General features: G+C 38.1%; 1 protein-coding gene across 1 annotated transcript in view; it reads left to right on the top strand.

Moving 5' to 3' along the window:
- The window catches only part of DAP (death associated protein), a 47,851-nt gene that overhangs the window by 5,763 nt on the left and 16,200 nt on the right, over positions 1–25,888 (top strand). The window lies entirely within an intron of this gene.

Here is a 25,888-nt window from a genome sequence, read left to right as displayed (position 1 = left end):
TGTRGATGCCGCTGGTTCTGTGCTACTTTCCTTGACTAGTTACTTTTCTTTGTAGTCAGGACTATATTTACCTGAAATCTTTCTGTACTAGCTTACTGCATTGCTTTGCCMTAGCTATTAGTGCGAGGCAAAAAAACAAACAAACAAACAAAAACAAAACAACCTCCTCCCCAGCCACAAATCAGCTATTTTTGTACTTCTGTACAAAAGTACTTTTTGGCTTAGGTGATGCTTGTTTTAGCATTTGAAATACTAGTAAGAAGTAGGCAAAGTGAAATGCCTATGTGAATAGAAACAAACTAATTTATTAACTCACAACTTGAACAAGAGAGAAGGAACACMTTTATGAGAAGGAAAACATAGTTTTAATTGGTATATCCAGATGAAAGGCTGCAAAACTGAACTTTCTGCCTTTTCTTCCATAACCAAATTGGTCATCTTGTATTTCCTAACTAAGAAGTTAATAAATATATACCCTATATTAATGTTGCAAAGTAAGTCTAGAAGCAGTTTTTGTGCTTAATAGAGATGTAAAGTTTAATGATCTCTAGAGCTTCCATATTAACTAGGGAATAGTTGTTGCACCTCGTGAAATCCATTCCGTCAGCCACTTGTGCAGTTTATTGTCAAAATATACTTTCAGAGTGGGCTGTTCCCTTTGATTTTGTTGTAAAATGTGCGTTATTGGCTCCTCTCAAGCACTTAGGCTCATAGAGTTATTCTTGAGCTTGTGTTTTAATCTAAAAAAAGTTGATCTGCATTTTCTTTCTTTAGTTTAAGTCTTGCTGGGAAAGAAAGTGGCAGGAAAGGCATAAAGAACATAGGTGGGAACCCKTGTGAATTATAAAAGAAAACTGTAAGTTGATTTACAAATTTGGGAGAAGTTGTTGTCCTGGTAGAACGGGAAAACCTTTTCTTTGGGGGAGAGAGTTTAATATGTCTGTTGCAGGTTCCCACTGAACTGAAGTACTTCTGCAGCTAGTCGCTGTATGAGCTTTAGATTTGAGCAAGAGGTTGTTTAGCCATAGACAGAGTGCATGAACTCTAGAGGCCACAGTATATGAAATTTTTGTTGCCTGTCAAAATTAAATTACATGTTTACAGCATGTCGGCTACTTTCATGCTGGAAGATGGAGTCCCTTGGAATTTCTGTACCTCTGCTCCAAGTGATCTGTGATGCCCTTCTAAAACATCTGGACTTCTAATGCCCATGGGGAGGAGTTTCCATGTGTTAATCAGGAGGGGGAAAAGATGCCAGTAGCGTTACATTCTGGTTCCTCTAATATCAATGTACTTTTTGGTTACTGCCTGTTGATATTTTATGTCCCTTCACTAAGCATATGAGGGGACATCTGTGCTTTTAACTTTCTACTCCTGTATTTTTAGTCTTCGCCATTTAAAGACAACCATTTTAAGGTAATGTTCTTGATATGATGCAATCTCTACCCTCTCTTGCATTCAAAAACAACAGAAGCAAACAGACCRTTCAGGGAATTCTTACCAGGTGATACTGGCAGCTGATATTTTAAGATAAAATGATGAGACAGGGAAGAATAATTTCTATTTGGTAAGAGGGAGGGTGGGATGACCTAGTGATTATTTTAATCTTACTATAGGCTTAGTTGAGGATAGATTAGTGSTGGCAAAATTTGGAATTGGCAGTGAATTGTGTCAGAAGATTTCAAGCTCTTTGAGAGTTCTCTGGGAATGTTTCAGAAGAGGTCTCTCTAAGACCATGCTTCAGTATGGCAGCTAAATAGTAGCTCAACAGGAAAGCTTTCTCCTAGAGTTTCATGAAAAAAAAAAAAAAAAAAAAAAGCTTTGGAGACTGCTGGCTTTGTTTTTGCACTGTGTGTGGAGAACTGGACATTAGGTCAGTATTTCTAGTCTTAATGCAAACAAAACTGACGGTGGTGAAGATCTTTGAAGCGTGCTAATTGTGATAAAGGTTACTTTAAATTTGCATTCACCAGTTAGATCTTCTTTGCCATTTCTTTTTCCTAGTTGTTTAAGAACTTGGAATCCAGTCTCCATAACTTAGTCTACAAAGTATTTTAATCAGTCCTAGTTCCTTAAATAAAGTTGTTATGACAACCTACTATGAAATGGTAGGTTGGCTTCTCATAATAGTGGTTTGCCATCCCTTAAAACAATATGTGRTAAGATGATTTTATATTAATTCTATACTAATTTTAAACTTTTCCTACAGGGCAGTTTTCAGCCTTGAATAGTAATGGAACTAATTACGGATGTCTGATAAAAATATAGTATTACTTAAAGAGGAATGTTTGGATATGATTATATGGAGAAGAGCTCAGTGAAAGGATGGAGAAGTTGACATCATTTGGTTTAGGTGAACTAAAAAAAAAAAAAGTGTGGTTTCCAAAGCTAGTRGCACCACTATGACCAAGATGGCAGTGATGAATCTGAGTGTGAGGGTGGAGTCCTTGGCTTCATATGTTCTTTAGGACAGCAGTAATTTTGATCAGCCTGGTTGGAGACAGGATAATGGCTTGATGGACCTCTGGTCTGATCCATTTTTGTTTTTCTTATCTTTCTGTAATTTTTAAAGGCTCAGATTGACTTGGATTTTGGTTGCAGTTGGTTATGGTTGCAGTTTTGATTGACARTCATACTGATTGCTGCTGAATAGTTTTGTGCTACTGCATGAAAGTGAAAAACTTAGAAGTACTTTTATGAATACAAACCATCATTTTTCAAAACTGTTTGTTGTCATAGAAAATATTTGGAGTTAATAGTCTAATCATAGTCYTGGACTATCTTAGATTGCATGTTTAAGTATCTGATTGCAATGATAATAAATACTCCTCAAATACAGATAATCTGAAGTGAGAACTGCTTGTTCAGTTTCACACAAGAGCTTCATTAATTGTCAATCTGGGACCTCAAGAAGAAGGTATTTGTCAATACTTTGATTTTTAAAAATATTTAAAGCAGATACCTGGCTAAGCTTGTCCTTTAACAAATAGTTTTCATGACTAAATACTCTTTCCTTCTCTTTTGTTATATCTGTATGATAGAGTGGGTTARTTGCAGTGATTAATTACTGAATGTAAACACAGGACAGTGGTTTTTCAGTGTTCATATGTAAATTCTATGTGCTGTRTATCTTAAAGATGAAGCTTACCTGGAGACTGTGAATCCATCTGACTTTCCCCTTGACTCTTGATAGAGTAAACTATGCGGAATGGATTTTAATCCAGTTTAGGATACATGTAGCCATAGCTATATTGATTGTGCAAAAAAAAAAAAAAGAGGGGAACATTTAAGAGGATAATTTAGAGTATGGAATGTAGTGACTCAGAAGTAAAACCATAATAATAAAGCATATGGGTGTCCATATGTCAGAGCCTGTCTCTGTATTTAGTTCCATGATGAGAAAGGAATTGTTGAAGCTCCTTGTTATCTTTCAGGCATCTCTCAGTGTTCCTTGTTAAGTCTGAATATTCTAGTTAGCTACATCTGCTTTTTCATTTTGTAAGTTCTGTGGAAATATTAAAAATTTACCCTGTCACTGTATGCTCTYATTCAGAAATAAATTTGTTTTTCCTTTTTCTCACTTCACTTTGCTGTAACTAGTAGGAAGGAAACACTGGCCATTGTTTCCATTTTTCATGTGCCGTTGAAGATTGTTGTCATTGCAACATATTTAGTCTTTGCCTTTTAATGACCCTTGTTGTGCAGACTTCTGGCAGAATTAAAAAACAAACAAACAAAAAAAAAAACCTTAAGACTATACAGGTGAGCCATTAGAGCAGATTTTTATGTTTATTTACATGGTAAATATGGAAATGCTTGAAATCATCTATGCTGCTCGTATTTCACCCTGTTTTAGTTACCCTAGTAGGGGCAGGAGTGATAGAGTCAAAGTGCTGACTTTAACTTGGTAATAGCTGCCATTCAGCATGATCAAAAACTGCAGAATGGCAACCAGTGTTCATTTTGCTTGCATACATACTTGTTAAGGTTTAAAACAATTTAGGACAGATAGGCTGCTGTGCCTTCCACTTTAGTTTTTGGAGGTCCTGCTTGTAAATCTATGACCTTAGGAAAACCTGATCTTAATAGTGGGATAAGTGGGCTTTAAAATTCTGCTTAAACAAGCAGATGACCATTCTTGAAAAGGGGTTTACTTTTTCCTCTTAGATTTATTTTGAATATCAGAGTTGCTGTGTGTTTTTTCTTTAGATTTATACATGAAACATTTGGGACCCAGATTTTATTTCCTTTTGGAGAAGGAGGTTCTGAYTGAGAACATTGTCACATCAGAACCATTGGTCAGATGTCGATCCAGATGTCCTGCCTTAGCAGAAGCTAGTGGTGGAAGATAAGGATACCTGATTTCAGTATTTAGCTCTCATAACGGTTCTCAGATAGCAAATTTCTGTGACAGGACTGTGTCTTATTTTCTTAATCTCCATATCATAATTTCAGCTTTCAACGTGCCRTGTGTACCTTTTCTGTGGGTCTGTAAAATCCACCTTGAATTCTTGTAGTGTTCTTAAAATGTTGTTACAGTTCTGTAAGCTGATGTGGCTTGCTAGGAAGATTATGTTCAGAGAGCATATTTTGCCATTTTGCCCTTCACCACATGAAAACTGAAATTCAATTAACTGTATGGATATAATGTATATGCTTCTTGGGATTTTCATTCATATCTTTGATTCTGAAGAGTCCTGTCTTAGAAGTGGAGCTTTGGAGTCAGTTGGCCTTCTCCTCACATTTAAGAGAAAAATTTCTTAATAGCATCATACTCTGCCCCCCGCGTAAGCTCTCAACACAATTTTCCCACCTGACGCTTCATGTCTTAGTCTTTTGCATATGGTTGTTATTACTATCAGATGCAAAAGTGTAATGAAGTTAATCGTAAATTGTTAATTAAATATATTAAAATATTAGCAATTAAACATAAAATACTGAATTATATGTATAAAATTATTAGATTTTTTTTGTACAGTCGTTTGAGGACAGTAAYATTTCCAGATGCCTGGTTAGTTGGAGAAGTAGTAAAATGATTGCTATGACCTATGTTGAATCATAACAAATGCATATATGGTTATAGATGTAGCTATAAATAAAGAAAACTGTAATACTCATTTTTAAATGCATGTCTTCTGTAAGCCAAGAAGAGAGGTTGTGAATATCTCCATTTAAGAAATGAAAATCCTATGAATGCAGGGAAAAGCTAGACACGCTTATGAATGAAACATTTCTSATACAGGAGGATGCAAGTCTTCTGAAAGATGGTTCACGCTCCCAGTATTTTTTGATACTTGAAGCACTGAATTGGTAAATAAATCCATCAGTGTAGATGCTGAATATGACTTTTTATGGATAACTCTGTTCATATCACTTAAGTACTGTATGCATATGTGAAAAGAACTGAAAAAGATCTTTTTCCCCTCAAAGTGGATAGAAGATATGTCATCTTATGCATCCCRTATGCTCAGTGATAGCGGAGTTCAGTCCCAAAGAAACACATGCCATCCTATGAATTAACTGGGATACTGAACAATCAGCCAAGTTGGTGTAAGAAAAAGTGAAAGCCTCTCATTTGAATTCTGTGTGTTGAAGAAAGCGAGAAAAGCTTAGTCGATTGTGAGTGGGAAATGGCTGCAAGAGGAGGTAGCGTTTTGTGACAGCATATTTGGCAAGATGTTCTGTGTTGGTATAAAAAAGGAGCATATCTAAGTTAATGAGCTTGGGAAGTGATGTTTTATGTGCTTTTCTCTCTATCGTTCCTAAATACTGAAATATATGGGATGAAGATATCTGTGCCAGTTTAAAGCAGTGTTGAAACAGAGGTTTTCTGTGGGCTTTATAATACGCAAAAATCTCCGGACTCAAACGTATAATCAGACAGCGTTCATTACCCTAGCTAAGCCCAAATCTCCCTTATCTGAGTACTTGGCGAGTCTGGGAGTCCTTCATAAAGCTAAGGGTATGGATTTTGAGCTAGGAAAAGCTGCCAAAGAACCATGTGCTACTAGTTCATTTGGAAACAAAAACCTGTTAGAAGTCATGGCACCATGAGCTACAAGTGGATAGGAGATGTGAAAATGACTGTGTACTCCAAGGGGAATCTGTTTCTTCAGRCAGTGCCTTCCTCTCCCTTGTTTAATTTAGTCTGCCTTGACTCAGTCAAGCACTATACTTCTAAGGAATGTAGTGTTTAAGTAGACTTGCGTGTTATCATTATTTGCTGACTGTCACTGGACCAAACAGGAAGGAATTTTCCTCCTTTGTTCTGCTCCCAGACACTGGTACTAGAAGCAGGAGATAGACGAGAGGTGATTAAAGATGACCCTGAAAACATTTGTTAAATTATCACCAGAGTTTTATTTAGTCTCTTGTACCAGTTGATAGAACTGTTTCATTGCAGCAAATTTCTTAACATGAGTGCATTCACTGTAGTAGAGGACTTGCTGTCCTCTGATTTTATTGTAACCTTTAAATGATTGCAGCTTGTTGAGAGGCATCCTGTTAAATAAGCTGCAAATTCTAAAAAATACTTGGGCAGCATTCACGCAAGGCTTAACCTTGAAGAGTTTGAGTTTCTCTGAGTCTCATCCCTTAGAGTATATATACTATGAGTCTGAGTCTGTTCATGCTTTCGCTGAGAAAGGAGCTGGTTCAAAAAGTGACTGCAAGTTGTTCGTTTATTTTCCCCTGTGATCTCCAATGATTAAATATAAGGCTAGCTCTGCGAATTACAGGCAAACCGCTGGATTGCATAATCTTCTGGCAGCAGACAGGAAAAGGCCTTTTAATAGTCTAGACGCATTGATTCAGACTCAGTAACTGTTAGTGCATTATGATTTTGTCAGAGGTGGGGGTGGGGAGGGAAGTAGCATTAAGCTTGTAAATGAGACAGTCCTGARGATGTGCCTGCGTAGATGACTTTTCAAATTCTAAATTTTATTCTGGGGAAAATTACAAATAYAGAACACTACTTAAGCAAGAAAAAAATTCGTGTGTTTACAGTGCTGAATGTTTGTCATTACTTCCCAAAGCCTACTCTAAGGTCGTCTTTATGAAACACAACACTTCAGATATTGTAGTAGAATTACTCGGCTGGAACAAGCTTGGCTTTGCTGGAACAGCTTAAGTTGTAATGTCTGTCTTAAGATTTAAGAGTATTTAGAACAACCAAAGTCTTTAAAAATAATTCAGTGAAGCAGAGTTTCATTACTGAATATGTACATCCTCCTACTCCTTAGAAATTGATAATGAATTTTCTCCAGTACTGACAGTCACTGTTCTGAGATTGTAACTTCATATTACTATTTGGAACATTTGCTGATAAATTGTTTACTACTTGATTTTTGATATGATGATCAAGAGTACCTTGTACACATGCCTCTTGCTACAACAAATACAGAAAATTTCTATTCAAAGGAAAAATGTATCGTGTTATTACTAACGGTGCCATTGACAGATCGTGTGTGTGTGTGACATGTTCTACATATTACCTGTTCTAAGTATGTCCTGAAGGACTTTTGACTTTGTGCAGCACTAATGAATTGACTGGCCAGTTAATGCACGACCCCATTTGTCTTGTTTCATAGAATCATAGAATGGTATGACAAAATGCTGCTTTTCTGTTGGAGGTGGTGGAAAATCAGTAAACTGGATTGAGTGGTTCTACAATTCAGTGATTCTTTTATTTCTGGTATCATGCTAACTTGTGGTTATAGAGGAAAAGTATATGTAACTGCGTATTCTGGTTTTTTTATTTATACTGACACTAATAAAATTTTCAAAAATTCTTATTCAGAAGACTTTTGCCTAAATGAAATTTAGTTTTTGTATTTACTATCTTTAAGACTGTGCTGTAGAAATGATTTCCTGTTTTAGATGTTACACAATTCTGTTTTTGCWGGAGTGTTTGAAGATTATGTTCTGGTTTTAGTTTACAATGGAAAAAAAAAGTCAGAATTTCAAAAACTTCTAAGGAGCGGAGTTTGTGTTCTGCTATTCTCTCCAAATATACTCATTCTGGCTGATAAATTGGCTGTTCTGGTTCCTTCTCTGTATTGGGATGATTTGGGTGACCTCTGAATGGCCTTGAAATTAATACCATATTTTTCCTCTGTATTTTGTAAGCAAGCAAAGTTATAGAAAACTTTAAGTCCTGCTAGTAATGTATTATTTATTTCTGTTGCAGCCCTTTGAAGAATTTCCCTCCCTTTGTGCCTCCTTGTTTCCCAGTATTTATGTTTTTATTTTCCATTGTGCCTTACCCTTGAAATTATTTCTGTAATTAGTTAGTGACTAACAGTTGTCATCATCTTATATTTTGTATCATCTTATATTATGTTATATTTTTCTAAAACACCTTTTTTTCTGGAAGAAGCTCTAATTTTGAGAGACTTTTATTTATATATATATATATATTCATCCTTTTGTGTGGGACTTGTTAACAACTTAGCCTGTCTGATAATTAGGAATTSGCTCTCATATTTTGTATCAAGTTAAAAAATAAATAAAGATGGCCTTTTGGAGCTGAATACTTGTAATAGAAATAGTGATGTAATAGAAATACATGTTTTACAGCACTGATCCATTATTTTTGTGATTGGCTTTGTAACTCTTACTGGGAAGAGGAATTTAGCCAAATTCACGCAGATTGTTTCTTTCCCCACAAAGGAAGAGAAAAGGAAAGATAACTGTTCACAGTTAACACACTACATTTTTTTTCTTCCTCTCCAATGTCTTTTAAATGCATATAAATTTATTAGGTAACAGCATTAGAAGACACTGTGTAGCTCATACTTCTCCATGCTTGTTTCTCTGTTTTCTAAAACAATAAAGAAATATTCAGCAAAYGAATGGGGGGAGTTATAACCTCATTATAATCTCTTTCTTCCTTTTTTGTCTTAAAGGATATGCATGATTATAATGGGTCAGAACAAAGATCCATCTGTCTTAACCATCTCTGTGCAGCAGTTGGAGCAGATGTTATTTGGGGACAGTGCCCAAGAAGGGCAAGCATAGTGTGAGCCTGGTGAACTCTCCTAGCACCTAGCAATCAAAATTACTCCTTAGGAATTTGCTATTCATATAAATTACTGCCAACAGACTCACTTTCTATTTCTCTAGGTCCCTTTCAAACATATTTCTTGCTTTGATAATCATCTTCCCATGAAGGTAGTACCAGTTCAGTGCATGCAGTAGGAAGTGTTTCTTTTTGCTTGTCTTATGCAATAAGAAATAGTGCATAATTGTTCTTTTTTTTTGTTTCTCCTATCCACTCTGTATTTGTATGTTCTGTTGTATCTTTGTGTTTGCTTTTGAGGTGGAGTAACTGGAATTACAGTGTTGAGTGTAAATACATACCACAGACTTGCACAGTGGCATAGTTCTATTTTGCTTATTATTTCTTCTTGTGTTCCACTTGCCTTTTTAACTGCCATTAGGGAATTAAGCTGATGATTTCAAAAATCATTTCAGACTCCAGCATTTCTATCTTAGTTTTATAACTATTCTAGAGCGCATTATTATGGATATATAGATACCAGTATGTCTKTCTTCACATATATCAAGATACCATCCTTCACTTTATTGTCCCATTGTTCCGCTAAGATCCTTTGTCACTGTATACATTCAATTTGAGTTTTTACTACCCTGAACAACTCAGTATCATTAGCATACGTTGTCATCTCACTGTTTGTTTCTCTTTTCCAAAATCTTGTGGGATCCTACTGTTAACCTCTACAATTGTGATAACTGACTGACTTCTTGAGGATCCTCAAGAGTGTCTTCTGCCATATCCTATGGTAACTCAGTTTATTTCATGAGAGGCCACGTTGGCATTTTTTGGAAATCTGTGCATACCGAATACTTCTTTCCATGTTCCATTCTTATGTCCTTCCCTGAGTGTTCACTGTTGCCTGCTGTAAGTCAGCAAGATGAACATGTGGTCTAACACTGTTAGAGCAGTTGCTGTTTCAATAGATGCATGTGTGTTTTGGCAGGAAATAGTGACCTCATAAAAGATTTACTTACTGACAGTGAATAAGAGAAGTTCCTGGGAATTTGGCCTCTCTGAGGCCATGATGGCATTAGTTGGTTGTGGAAGCAATCCAGGTAAGTTTGCAGTGCAGTTTTGCTGCTGGAGTTTGCAGAACATTTATGACTCGCTTCTAGGAATTTGAAAGCCTTCATCAGAGCACCTTCGAGTAAGCCATTTTAAATCTGTATTCTAAATTACTGTATTAAGCTGCTACTTTCTTTAAACTAGCTAAAAATTGGATTTGGGAGCCAGATTCTCAGCTGGTAGCTGCAGGCTTGCCTCAGGAGCCTACTAGACRAGGATCTGGTCTTTTCATTCAGTGCCTATTTACTCTGTGTGATGTATCTGTAGGCTCTATAACAAATTCAGGGAACAATTCAAATGCAGTATTAGTCTCTGGATTTACAGCTGTTGTACATGCTGTCATTATTATCTTCACTTGCATAAAATACCACAGGCAAAACGTCTAGAGAAAACATAAAGCTAATTGCTCAAACCTGCCTCAGATATTGTTTACAGTTCCTCAGAAAATCTCTCCTGGCTAGGTTCTGAAAATTAGTCTTGAATTGCAAGATACAGTCTCTGAATTAGATACTGTGGATTTTTCTTTCACAGGAAGCAATATGAAAGTTTTTTCTTCTTCCTTGACTTTTTTTAGAGTAGGTTGCCTAGGTATCCTTCTTGGAGTTAAGGCATAGCAGTGCATGTGCTAGCACCCTAACTCTCCTAGATTTTGTTTACGTTTGTGTCTGTTACCTTTAACCTGCAGCATAAATTGGATATGATTAACTCTTTCCTTGTTTATTCAGAATATAAGAATTAACCATAAATGTAGRCTGAGTTTTTCTAGTAGATAATAGAAAAGAATGAAAATGGTTGCTAAAGCAAATGCAGGAGAGGCGTCTAGATTTATGCCTTTTCAATTTTATTTCCTCTTAAGAAGAAGGGAGATGTGAATTGTGATGTTAGTAGATAATTCAGCTACACATATTCACCTAACTAACTGTTAGCTTCTAGAAATGAATGTTACTGTAAGACTAGACAATCTTTGGGTAGATACCAAGACACAGATGTTTTTGAGCTCAAAGTTTAATTTGGTTCTGTACATCTCTTGTTTATTCTTTCATTTTCCTAAAGTAAGCTGTTAGAAGGAAGAGATAAAAAAACTGTGTGGGAAGAAGCCTGAAAAATCTTCATGCATCGTGCAGTTGCTGTAGTTCAGTGTTTGGTACTTGGTGTTCATTATTTTTCCTGTTCATCAATAAGCTTCTCATCATCCCTTTCCCCTGCTCCCCTGCAGTGGTAATTTTCATTTAGCATRTAAGCCTATGGTCCGTCTGCTACTAGGCATCTTGAAATAATTTGATAATGATGTCATTCTGGAGACCATGTCCTGGAAGAATTCACATTTCGTAGAAGTTGTATTAACAGAGTAAGTACTGGCTTCCATGGTAGCACTCATGATTTGGTAATTATGAACAAAACTATAACTATCAGAATTTATTTTTGTTACTTATCCATACAGTATTGGAGCAGAGACACTTATTCCGCATTATTGAAAAGTGAATCTTGATCCACTAGAGCAATAGAAGCATTTYCTGAAGTCGTTTAGCCTTTTGTCTCTTGAGACTGCCAGTAAGGTTGGTAAGTGCTGAAAGTCATTGTTTGTGCTGTGAATTGTACTGCATTCCAGGAATGAGACCGAGACCACCAGCTTCAAAGTGTGAACTTGATTTGAAGTTAATTGGTAGGCCTGACCTGAAGAAGAATCTGCTCTCTTCAGTCCTGAGGCCTCCCCAGGCCTCATCTTTCCTGCGGGAGGAATATTAGCAGCTCTTAAGAACATCAGTTACTTTCTTTTTTCTTTTTGTTAATCTGCTGTTGTCTTAATCATGAACTTACAGCTGAGGGAGGAAAAACTGATGATGATTATCAGCAACAGCAGCAAATGCCATTATAAAAGTAAGCCTGTCAGAGCAGGAGTATGAAGTGAGCTTGTTAAACTGTGTGGGAATTTCAGGCTTTACATAACGCTAGGTAGGTTTGGGGAGAAAGTATCGCTGTGATTACTCTCTGAAATAGAAATCTTTTTAAGGGGGATTGTATGTTATCAAAAGCAGGAGATYTCATGGATTGGTAGTAAACTGGGAACAGACCACGGGGGAGAAAAGCGTTTATAGAGAATCCAGTGCTTTCTTAAATCAAAATCACTAGAGCTCCCAGATGGATGGGCAGCAGGTGTGAGTGGGGGTCCCAGGTGAGGCTGAGGAGGGCAATTAAGGTSTGTTAGGGCACTCTAGGCCATCACAGTCTAAACTGGCATAGAAAGAAGGAACTCATTATTAAGTTTAACTGCTTTTTTAAAATCCAGCAATTGTACCCTTATTAAAAAAAAATGCCAATGAGAACCTCAAATTCAAATTAATCAGGCTGAAAAGTAAGCACTAACTTTAAGTTGCAGAAGCTAATTAAATGAACTAAAAATGCTGTAACCTCTCCAGATGAGTGGCAAAATGACAGGAAAGAGCTGTTTCAGAAGGCAAAAGTCAAGCTATTTTCACCTACCAGAATATCRTAGCGTATTAGCAAAAGAGACTAGGGGAATTAGCTGGTATCATGTATTGATGTTTCCAAAATGCATTTGAAACAGCCTTTGGGAGCAGAGAGAGGTAAGGACATTAAGGGAATCTAGCCATCAAGTTGTGATAAATAAGTGACTTAATGAAGAAAGGATGGAGTTGGGCTCTGCTTTTGCTACAAGCTTGATCATAGAGCCTGGTCATGGGCTGATGCTATTTTCTGTTGGTTAACAGATAAAATTACTCAAATCTGGGCTGCGGCCAGGAATACAAATCAGCTTCCTTCCCTCACTTCCAGCAGCAAGGAAGAATTTGTTATCTGAGATTACTGACATCAAGAGTTTGAGCCCTATATGTAATCTAAAAGCCTGTTAGGAGCCTGCTCCAAGTGCTTTAGGAATTACAGATGCAGCTCTGGACCTGTGGTATCTCCCTGAGAAAAGCAGCAAGAATTTTGGTGGAGGGTTAAGGATGACTTCTTTTTCTCCCCTCACATTTTTAAAGCTGAATAAGTCTGTATATAAGCCTGAGATAGAAATGGCAACAACTRTGCTAACTCACGGTCTCCTGGTAGTAACCAAAAGCAGCCCATGTATTCAGTTCTGTCAGTGGCCTTTGAGTAGACTGGTCAGGAGAATCTGTTGGCTTGTATTCCTGCTTCTCTGTGATAATGGAAAAGATACTACAGACAATTATTCTTTTGCCCCAAGGGCCGTTGTGGGTGTTACACACAGGGATTTGCAGTGTCTCCTGCTGTAGGTAATGTGTGAACAAATTCCTTGGGGACTAAGGCATATCCTGGATACAAGAAGATGCCTTCAGCTCAGCCCAACTGAGATGAGGTGCTATTACAGAGCCTGGCAAGGCAGTCCATAAAAGAACCTACAGCAGATTAYTGTTATGTTCTTAGAGTAAGTCCAAGTTGAGTTGTGAAGGTGATACTTTTGAACTGCTGTTTTTACCCTTGTATCTGCCTTTCTATGTATGGCCTTTTCTTCATAATACAAGAATATTGCCACTAAGGTGCAAGAGTTTCTCCTTGCTGGTTGTACTCTATAAGCGACCGCTGAGCAGCTGAATCCAGTGCGTTCTTCCACAACATACTTATAAAGTACACTTCTGCATCAGAAGTTTAATTATGTCAGTGGTCTGTGCAGATCTGTGTTGGCTCTTAAGTTCATGAACTGAATGAAGAATTACGACTTTCATTTGTAGGTGCTGTCTGATTTTGTTCTTCATTAACTTGACATACAGTAACCATAGGTGCTCAACTTGAGCTTACATCCAAAGCGAGTTCTTTGGGGGGGGAGGTGGGGAAGAGACAGACATTAGTATGACATACTCCCAAATTTGCTAAAAAGGAAAATATCAGTTTTGCAAGGTATTTTGGAACTTTCTGTCTAAGAGAGCAGAAGAAGGAATGAGTTGAGATTGGTTATACCTAGWGGTAGCACTTTATTTATGTTGTTTTATAATTTATGAGGTGGAGTTTCAGACCACTGCATTGTATGTAAGTGTATTTTAAAAGCCTTGTCCAAAAATGAGAATATTTGATTGAAGCACAGTTGACCTAAAAATTTCGTAATGTTGAAACCAAGAGCTCTGGAATGCATGTTACATATGGTGGGCTTTTTTTAGACTTGATATAGATAGTTATCTCTAGAGTGTGTGTGTGTGTGTGTACACATACATATAAACACACGTATGTGTAATAGGCAGGTGTGTGTGTAATATGCATGTATATATTCATATATACATATGTGTATGTGCATGTATATTTATACATACTCACACACCATCTTCCTTGATAAATGCCAACCTCYATGTGATACAGTATGGAGAATTTTCCTTATAATAAGATTTTTCTTTAATTTGCTTATTGCTGAGTTTCTAGCACTTTTTCTGAACATAAGGTGAGCCAGTGAACTGAATGGAATATTGCCCAATACTGAGTTTAAAATGATGAAGTGTTCAAGCCTAATTTTGCCTGTGTTTTTGAGGACATTTCTTTTCATTTAGATATAGCAAAAATAGCTGTCCTTCAGTGTCTTTCATTTCTGATAGAAATAGCTGGATGCTACTGGAGACACGTTTTTATATTATTTATTTATATGTGTATATGTATATATACATGTATACCTACATATGATATGTTAAACATCAGCTGACTTAACTGTACTACTTTGTTGTTCTCTCTGGTAGCCACTCTACTRACTTCAGTTTCAAAAAGGATGAGGGCACAGATAGATGAAGCTGTCTGAGATTAGGCAGCAGAATGTAGAAGATGTTGTATTTATTWAATGTCAGTTTGCTGGAGTATATTGTCATCCTCATTTACCAGACTCCTGTAGGAGAAGTTCTCTCTTCCACTCTGTTTTTATACATTCTTTTAGTTGCTATCCTAGTATATAACTGGAATCCTTACTCCAGGTTTCATGTCTGCATCATTAGTGAGGGGGGAATTTTTCATTTTGTGAAAATTACCCACTTGCAGGTAAGTTAGAGGTTTACWGTGTTCATGTTAAGAATTTGTGGGACAGCAGGAGGAGCAATGCCACCTAGCAGAAAGAGGTTGTTGCAGAAGATTGAGGGAGCTATTTTGAAAGAAAAGAGATATGTGCCTTAGTTAAATTAATACACATTCGTTCACCAAGGGACTGACTGTCAATTTTAATTTGAAAGCAARCTGATTGTTCTGTCTGACAGCCTGATGTGCTGGGAAACATGATAAATATATTGATACTAAAATGATTTTCAGCTCYGTTTTCTAAATATTGTTTGACTTAATGGGAAGGAAAGAGCTGAAACACATAATGTTTTTAGAAACAACCACCTAGAAATTATTCTTATGTAGAAATAATGCAAGTTTTTGTACTTCTTACATCAAATGCTTTTAAAACTATTTTACTGCTGTTTCATAATCTTTGCTAATTAACACAGGCATATAAGTATTGCTAGTTTTGATGACATGCTAGAATGTTTATCCCAATGTTTTGGGTTCTATTAATATATTCTTCCGTACTCTAGTGTATTTCGGACAGAGAACAATCTGAATTCCCTAAACTCTCAAGATGTAGAACTAAAGCATTCATTTGCATTTTTTCGGTCATAAGAGGTTTCATTAGAATCACTTGAACTTTAAAGAACTAATTGCAAGCTTATTTTCCAGTTGATATTATAAGGACAGCAAGGTCACTTTCTCTGATCAAAGCAAAAGATCAGTTCARAAGAACTGCTTGGCAACGGGACATAGACTTGGAACCAATTTTATGAATCATCGAAGTTTTATTCTTATCACTCCAAACTAGTGTAATTAGACGTTACCTCTTARGCGGTCACAGAATGTGCTTGGTTCTCTCCAAAATGAAGTGAAGCTGGCCAGAACACTACTGTGAGCCTGGCTTTGAAATAGAAAGCATAATGGTTTCTCAGGACTTCGGATAACACTCTGGTTTAAGAGCTGCCTTTGTAGACAGTTACCTTACTGCTGGTGCTAGTTTCTTTTCTTTGTGCTTTCTTCTACCTATGATTAAGATTCTCCTAAAAAAGTGACATATATTTAGCAGCTCTTGCCTCATGACTATAGCCAAAAATGCCCAACAGTGCCAATAAGATTTTTAGGAAAACTTTCAAGTTAAGTTTACTTTTAGGTAAATATTTGTTTTATCGTGAGTCTTGCAAGGGATGTCAAGAACAATAGGAAGGGCTTTTTCAAATACATCAGCAGCAAGAGGAGGACTAGGGAAAATATGGGCCCACTACTGAATGGGGCAGGAGGCCTGGTGACAAGGGATACAGAGAAGGCAGAATTACTGAATGCCTTCTTTACTTCAGTCTTCACTGCTAAGGACAGCCCCCAGGAATCCTGCAGCCTGGATGTGAGGGAGAAAGTCCAGAGAAGGGAAGACATTCCTTTGGTTGAGGAGGAAAGGATTAGAGACCTTCTGGGCAGGCTAGACATCCACAAATCCATGGGTCCAGATAGGATGCACCCATGGGTACTGAGGGAGCTGCTGGATGTTGTTGCCAGGCCGCTCTCCATCATCTTTGAAAGGTYCTGGAGAACTGGAGAGGTGCCTGAGRACTGGAAGAAAGGCAATGTCACTCCARTCTTCAAGAAGGGCAAGAAGGAGGACCCAGGCAACTGTAGGCCGGTCAGCCTCCCCTCCATCCCTGGAAAGGTGATGGAACAGYTCATTCAGGATGTCATCTCCAGACATATGGAGGAGAAGAAGGTGATCAGGAGTAGCCAGCATGGATTCACCAAGGGGAAATCCTGCTTAACCAATCTGATAGTGTTCTATGATGGAGTGACTGGCTGAGTAGATGAGGGGAGAGCAGTGGACGTTGTGGACCCTGACTTCAGCAAGGCTTTTGACACTGTCTCCCATAACATCCTCCTAGATAAGCTCAGGAAAGTGTGGGTTGGATGAGTGGACGGTGAGGTGGATTGAGCACTGGCTGAAAGGCAGAGCTCAGGGTCGTCATCAGTGGCGTGGAGTCTAGTTGGAGGCCTGTGGCTAGTGGAGTTCCCCCAGGGCTCAGTACTGGATCACATCCTGTTCAACTTCTTCATCAATGACCTGGATGAGGGGACAGAGTGCCTCCTCAGCAAGTCTGCTGATGATACCAAGGTGGGAGAAGTGGCTGATACAGCTGAGGGCTGTGCTGCCATTCAGAGAGACCTGGACAGGCTGGAGAGCTGGGCGGAGAGGAACCTCATGAGGTTCAACAAGGGCAAGTGCAGAGTCCTGCACCTAGGGAGAAATAACCGTAGGCACCAGTACAAGCTGGGGGCTGACCTTCTGGAGAGCAGCTGTGCAGAGAAGGACCTGGGAGTGCTGGTGGATGACAAGTTGACCATGAGTCAGCAATGTGCCCTTGTGGCCAGGAAGGCCAATGGTATCCTTGGGTACATTGGGAAGAGTGTTGCCAGCAGGTGGAGGGAGATGATCCTGCCCCTTTATTCAGCCCTGGTGAGGCCTCATCTCRRGTACTGTGTCCAGTTCTGGGCTCCCCAGTACAAGAGAGACATGGAGCTACTGGAGAGAGTCCRGCGTAGGGCTACAAAGATGGTCAGAGGGCTGGAGCATCTGCCCTATGATGCAGTTGTGACAGCTGGGCCTCTTTATTCTGAGGAAGAGAAGACTGAGGGGAGATCTTATCAATGTGTACAAGTACCTGAAGGGAGGGTGTCAGGGGGACAGGGACAAACTCTTTTTCAGTTGTCCCATGTGACAGGACAAGAGGCAATGGGCAGAAATTGAACCACAGGAAGTTTCTCCTGAACATGAGGGGGAATTTGTTCACTGTGGGAGTGATGGAGCACTGGAACAGGTTTCCCAGAGAGGTTGYGGAGTCTCCTTCTCTGGAGATATTCAAGGCCCGCCTGGATGCAACCCTGTCTAACATGCTGTAGGTGACCCTGCTTGAGCAGGGAGTTTGGCCTAGATGATCTCCAGAGGTCCCTTCCAACCTTACTGATTCTATGATTCTATGATTCTGTAATGCTTCATCATCCACAGACTGTATTCTGTCCCTTAGCACTCCTTGTTATGTTTCTCTCCAGCTTCTCTTCCTCTTCTTTGTCTTCCTTTCTTTCACAAGTCCCAGTATTTGGCTTTATCTTCATCTGTTCCCTGCCAGTTAAGCTCGTATATTTTGTCTTTCATTTTCCTATGAAGTAAGTATAGTAAGGACGCTAGAGAAACAATGATAATAAAATATAGCTGATGTTTTATGTGTTGTTTCTTGGGGACGTTGCAGTCTGCCAGAATTGCAGCATGGTCACATTTGACTCATGTAACTTTGAGGAATCATGTAGTGAGGGAGAACTGTATTTCCTATGCTTTAGCACATCCCTACTGGATATGTGCAAGCACAAATGCTTTCAAAGTATAGCCAACAAGTGGAAGTGATGCATCATGTTAGACCAACTAATATATTTGGAAAAGTTGATGAGCCATTGGGCTCACTGGACTTTTGAGGTTTGAAATATTCAAACTTGATTTTAAAACTGRGGGTATTACCTATACCTACACGTCTTGCCTTGCCTTCATCCTCACGCCAACATGGGAACGATGCTGTCACCTCAAGGCCTATCATACTGTGTACTTTTTTCTCACAAATGCCAGAGGACAAGCTCTTGATAAAGAAGCTACAGTCAGACCTCTCCTTTAAGCCATTAAAATGCTGCTGCTTCCTAAAGTGCTTTCTGATTTCAGTTCAGCAAAACAATTTACCTTTCCCYGTAGACAGTTTTTCAAACAGCTGGACTACTATCAGCTGGACTACTATGCCTGTTTTCTGGGGGTGAGGGGTGGGGGTGGGGTGTCAGTGTTTTCTGTGTTAAGGAATTGCTTTACCTGTAGAGTCGTATTGAAAATCAACTCCTGCTGAGAGCTCTCAGTTCTGCTGTCAGTCATGCATGAATCTTTCAAGAAGTATCACRGTGAATTTTTTAAAAATTAGGAAGTAATATGGTCTGACTTCTGTATAGCTAGAGATGCTTCAGAGAATCATGTCAGTTGAATCCTACGCAGTAACTTCTGTTGTACATCTCTTCAAGGTCTTTCTCTTCCCCTTCTTTTTCCCTTCCTTAGCTGATAATTTCTAAGAACCAAATGTTTCCAGAAAACATCCCCAAGCTAATCAGTACACTGATCTTACAATATCTTGGAAAAACAGAGGCAGCTGGGTTTTTTTGCAATTCAGAGAACAGGTAATGTAGAAGGAGTGAGATTATCATCCATCTSCTGTAAGTAAACAGTTCAGTGTCTCTGAAAGTGTTTCCTGCTGTGGATAAAGAATTCATTCCGTTTGAGACAGGTGTCATCTTTGATGGAGCCCTCATAACCAGAGGAAATCTGTAGAGGATGAACTAATGTTGCTGAAGCATAGTGCAGGAATAGCTTTCTGGCAAAGTTCAGTACTCTCAGACCAGGTTCATCTGATAYCCCATGTCTGGAGGGTATAATGTTTAATATCAAATTTAATTATTTAAAGATACCTGCTACTGTATGGGTTTCTGATTTAGCAGAGTGATAYAGCAATATACTGAAATCACAATACAAGTGTAAGTTACACTTAGAAAATAGCAATTGTAATATACAATTGTGATTCCCATTACCAGTCTATCATATGCTCACTGTCATCCCCAGTCACCAGGAAGGAATACCTGAGTTGAAGCCAGCTGTTGCTCTCTCTAAAGCTCCTTTTGTTAGTTGCTCAGCTTTTATACTGTATATTGGGCTGAGTCGCATATACATGCCCATGCTGGTCTGGCCAGCTCCGGGGGATGTTTGTACTCTTTTGATTAACTCAGGAAGAAACATTTACACACCTAGTTGATCCACTCAACTGTAATACAGTCTATTGAGCCATTCAACTGTAGACATAATCCAAAACAAAGGCTACCCTTTGGTCCTCTTTGTGTTGAGATAAATTCAACTTTCTGTGCAGCAGCTGTTGTCAGTCACACCCTGCAGTCSTCCTTGTGCTTCATGGGCATCCAGCCTGATACTCCTCTGAGCCTTCTCCCATTGCAGGGGTTTATTCATTGRTTGCGCTGTCCAGAGAATGCTGATGTAGCAGGTGCAAGTTGGACTAAGCAGAATGAGACTGACCYCTAAAAAGTATTTTGATTGTTTGTTAAGGTTGGTAATTGACTTTCTAGCATTTATAAGGAGCCTAGTCAGATGTCAGGATGTGAGAAACAAGAAAAGAAATGACCTTTCAAGGCTAACCTGCCTGTGCGTTATACTTCCCAAGTTTCTRTCTGCTTCTCAGGAGGGATCCACTTACACTGTTAAAACATTGTTAGGCAGAGAAGGTATGGTTTACAGGTTTGATTAATGACACTTAATGTTGTCTGTGCCTTTGACTTCTAGCAATGATTCTCAGTTGCACAGATGGAAATTCCATCTAGMTGTTAACAGGATGAAAATGATTCTTGAGTGAAATGACTGATAATTTTAGATTCTGGAAAAAATCTTAAAACTAACTTTGTAGGTTGATGATGGTTTTAGGGTGTGCAGACATCTTATAATGAATTCTAGARTTTTGGTAGAATAATATTGCATATTTCCTCAGTTTAGCAGCATGGATTTTGTTCGTGTAGTGTCAGAGAGCCCAAGCTCTGAGCGTCAGTCTGTTTTCAAGGGAAACTGTAGAGAAAAGTTAYTGCACGCCATGTACTCATTAAAATAGTCTCTAATAGTTACTACTGCTTGAATAGTCTTTTCATACCAAGAGTTTTTTTGGAGGCCCAATRTGGAGTAGTAACCCACTGGTGGTTTGTCATTACAAGTTTTTGGCTGAAATCTTTTCCTACTTGTTGTGCCCTGCTGAAGAAGAGAAAATGAATAATGTTGCGTAATTTATTTTTTTTTAATATCATTATTATACCTAATTCTAAAATAGCCTTCTTGTCTTTCCTGAAGTTACGGTATTACTCTAAAAGTTTCTTTGCAGTGGGTTGGTGGACTCGAGTTCACAGAAAAGCAAAAGCCTGAGGTTACCTTAATGTACCTTTTTTCAAATAATGAGGTCTGAAGATCTGAACTGATTTGGAAACAGAGATCATTTAGTGTGGACAGAAATTTTTATTCTAAGCTTTGTATTTTTCATCGAAAGAAGTTGCCCCTATGACTTAAAGTGAAAGAAGCTTTTTATTGCTTTTTATTTAAAGTATGGGTATCAAACTAATTTAGGAAATGTGTTTGTGTGTGTTTTTTTTTTTTTTCTTCTCTCCTGGCTATGAAAATCATCTCAATGGGAGGAAGCTTCAGTGTAAAGGATATTACATACTCATTTTTAGGTATGTTGCTTATTCTTATGGTTGAGCTGCTTGTTCTTAGGGTTGAGCTGCAAACAGGATGAAGTATCTCTCTCACTAAAGTACCTAAAGAAGGCCAGTTGCTAAGCTATTTTAGTTGTTTGCCTATGTGTATTTATTACATGTGTTATTTTATGGCACTGCTTTTATCAGAGATTCTCTAGTCTGCACTCTCAAAAACTGGATTTTAATACTTTATGTTTATAAATTAATGTTATCCCTGACAGTCTTGAGACTTGGCTTCCTCCTCCATGACTCTGTTCTCCCATGAAGAGGGGTTAAACAGCAACCAACTAACTTCTGGACAGCTTTGTATTATTTATTTTAGAGTTAAAACACTGCAAAAAGAATTAATCAGTTTACAAGTTAATTTTCCCAAGATTTGCCTAAGATGCTGCTATGTCAGAAGTTCACTAGTCTTCTATAAAAGCCATTAAAGACTCAAATGCAGCTTTTGTCAATCTGAACTGTATTGACTGTGGAGATCCATGCTTCCTGATTTGTTTACCTGCTAGGGATTTTGTGTGTATTTTCCCCATGCGGTTTCAGGAGCTCAACCTTTATCTCATCCTTATATCAGTGATACCTATTCATTAGTAATACGTTTTATCAGTAATTAACGTGTTGGAGGCAGTTTCTGTATAAATAGATGCTCTGAACCCCAGTAACTTGATTGAACTGAATCACATGTTTTAGAAAGACATTCATCTCTTACAGCTTTACTCAGAAATTCTTGCAAGAGCGTTTAGAGGTGGGATGTGCAACACTTAATGCAAGCTGTAAAAGGAAGGTCAGCAACACTGTATACCCCTCTATACAGTTTTTTCCCACCGTGACAGGATATTCTGAAGAAGTATATATTGCCAGGGTGGGAGTTTTGGGCTTAACCTAATAGCTCATCAGACTAGTCTTGGTCATTCTATGAAATTTAACAAAAATTTGCCTTTTAAAAACAGATGACCCGTTCATTATCTACGTAACAAGGTGCAAGTTAGGTACTCCTAGACTTCAGTGTACAGCTGCATGTTTGTCACTCTAGGCAGAACAAAATAGGATGTTTTCTGTATTACACAGAAGTCGAGTTCATAAATGCAAGGAAGAAGAAAATTGAATTGTTATGCAAATAACACTTTGTAAAAACTGTGTAGATAATAACTGCATGACCTTATRTAAGTGACAAGCTTTTTTAGTGGGGTAAACATACTGCTGCTGAAATTTGCTCTTTTTCTGCTTTTTGGAGAGGAGTGAACATGTACATAGTTAATCCTGAAGCATACAAAAGTAAATGTTACGGATGTTGTAATCACTTCAAGGGTTTATCGTTCAGTAATTATCTTTGATATTTATTGTGGCATAATACTGCATAATGTGATGTACAYGTCTCCACTTAAAAAGTTTAAATTAGTTTATTTGGAACTATGTTTGACACTGAAAAGATTCAGTTCTGCTATGTTAAAAKCTATGAACGAGTTCATTGAAATGAAAATCTTCAGAAGTAAAAATCATGTTGGGAATTCTGGTGTTTCAGTACCACCTTTACATATAATTTTATTTTCTTGAAGCACTTAACAGAAACTCSCAGTAGAGTAAAAATTTTGTTTTCTTCTTTCCTTTGTTTGAAACAAATTGCCCATGTTCATAAGCACCAAAAGATCTTGTGTGCAACTTTTGGCCTGAATGGACTTCTCCATAATTACAACCCGGTAATTTGTTTTATTKGCTATTTAGGTGTTTGTGCCGTCCTTTAGACGGTTCTTGTAGTCCTCCAAAATGAGCTGCAGGATCATTGAAGACAGTTCTGCTTTATAAACTGTGTTAATAGGGGTATTTACAGGCCAGAAATGAGTATTTGTAGTACTCCAGGAGAAGCTCCTGCCAGAGACTGGGTGATGCAGTAAAGTCGCGTGGCCTTTTCAGCGTGAAACATTGTGTAGACATATCCAGATGGTACAAATGGGGCAACTAGGAACTACCTCTTGGTTCTCTGTACAACTCCTGGACCAAATTRTTGAATCACAGCTTTACTCAACAAAGTTCCAGTGGGAGACAAGCGTATGTGTATGTGTCTGTGCAAAAAATATGGATATACAGTGGCATACTCCACAAAGGAAGAAGAAGCCAAAAATCCTCATAGTGAAACATGCTGCAGATTGCCATGGACATTTGAACCTCCAGAGATCCTGCTCTGAGCACTGAACCACTGCATCACTGTGGTATTCTGKGTATTGTCTGTGGCCAACTGTCTGTTTGTTAACACTGCTAACAGAGCCTAAGCTAGCAGTCAGYCAAACCACCAGGGAGGACTCTGGAGTGCAGGTCAGGGATAAGGTCACAGCAGTTTGCGTTGGCCTGTGCTTTCTTTGCCTGTTTTGTACTTAAGAGGACTATGATCTCTTGAGTTAAGTCCACATCTTACAGTGTTGTATTTATTTATAATTATAGCCAAATAGTTTATAAAAAAAAATGGTAGACTAGGCACAAAATCAAGATCATGTGTGAGGTGGTGAACGACCAGCTCTTACTTACATTCTTTCCTGTTTAATCAATGCATTTGTCCTCAAATTCTTCTCACTTTATCMTCAAGGATAATGTAGGTGAGGCATGAGATGGTTCCATTGCCATCATGCTTCTTTGACAGTGATTATTGGGGCCAAGTTACATTTGAAAATTCAGAAGTGGTGTGTGTACACCACACTSAAGTGTAAGTGCCCTACTTGAGACTCTTGACTCAATATTCAGAGATAGTGTTGTGTTTAAATCAAGTGAAACTGCCTGTCTTATCATTTTGAAAAATACACCTGAGTGTATTAATCTAAACATCAAGACTTCCAAGTCCGGATTTAGGTATTACAGTTTTATGTGCATAGTAGCTGAGCTATCACACCAGTATTCCTTAGTTTCTGCCCCCCCCTCCCCCCGCCCCAAGGACATAAACACTATTACGTTACAGCTTTACTTTGATATATTAATGTCTTGATCTGATCCAACACCTGACCTAGCTGAAATAATTGCAAGCCTTTCTGTCAGGAAGGAGAGCCTTCATGAAGTTCTAAATAATGCATCTCCATTTAAAAAAAAGTTTTTAATGAATTTGTTCCTAAAGATTAGGCACGCACCTAGAAGGAATGTAATAACAGCTGATCAAATTGCTTCATATGGTAAGAATGGCAGTGAGATGGCACTAGATAAAGTCAAAATGAGAATTTTTGAACCTTCTTTGGTTGATGCAAAGGTTATAAGAGACTGCTTGCCAGTCTCTGAGCTCTAAGAACTACTGAGGTAAGAACTACTCTGAGCGCTYAAGGTGTGCTTTCTTAATAGTTAATTGGCTCACGTAATGTCRAATTTTGAGCCTTTGACACAAATATAGGTATATCACTTATATTGTGGTTATAACATGCCAGAACAGGACAGATGGTGGGATTTCCCATCCGTTTTTCTCCTGCTGGGGGCTTCCTGTTTCAAATGCTTCAAGTTACAAGCTTGCAATTCGTAAAAAAAAAAAAAATTGAGGATCTCTAGTGAGCTATATGGAAACTGGGGTTCTGGAAGAGCAGAGGTACCAAACCTCATACATAGATGTTTAGTGGTTTGTTATTGATGGTTTATGACTGTTTTTGCTGGAGCTGCAAATACCTGTTTTGCGCTGTCTTTTGGTAGCATGAAAGAAGTGCTCCTTCTCTCTACATCGACTACAGAACACTTGGATCATTTCCTCTTGTGATATTAACAAAATGTGGGAGGGAGATAATATACACRTATAGGAGGTCAACCCATCCCTACAGAGGGAGAGGAAAAAAATATTTGTGTGCAGATGTTCTCTTCCTTTGTTCATTTAACAAGATCATGATTTCTTCATCTTTTTGGATCAGATAGTAAGCCCATGGCAATATGCCTATTACTGATACCCTACTGTGTCTACATCAAAACACTTCATGGGCAAGTCAATAGCATTCTGCATTGTATTCTTTCATACCTTCTCTATTGTTTGTCTTTCTTACAACAATATACTTTTCTCATTAGTAATTCTAAGTTGCTTTGAATATGCACATATGCATATATGATATATGCATAATTATATGTGTATATAATTACGATTATGATGATACACCTCCCTTATATTTGGAAAGGTGAATAAATTTAATTTTAGCAGCAGGATCAAAGGCTAAGGTGTCTCTCAGCTCATCAGGATTCTCTGCCTTTTTGCCTCTGACAGCCACAAGAAATTTTGAGGTAGTTTTTTGCAAGAATTCAAGCAACATATTTCAAACAGAAACTCTCTGGTGAGCAATTCTACAGATTAGTATTTAAAAGYGTATTATGAATGTGAAATATCAAAATGTCTCAAGGCTTCATACRATTAAGTCAATATTGTTTTTTATGTTAAGTAAAATAACAGTTTCTTAGCTTACAGCGTAGGACTGTATTTTCCCAAAC

Source organism: Rhea americana, unplaced genomic scaffold, assembly GCF_003343005.1.
Source record: "Rhea americana isolate MKP2758 unplaced genomic scaffold, rheAme1 scaffold_251, whole genome shotgun sequence".
Taxonomy (NCBI): domain Eukaryota; kingdom Metazoa; phylum Chordata; class Aves; order Rheiformes; family Rheidae; genus Rhea; species Rhea americana.
The sequence above is the reverse complement of the archived record's forward strand: the minus strand, read 5'-3'. Positions and strand labels throughout refer to the sequence as shown.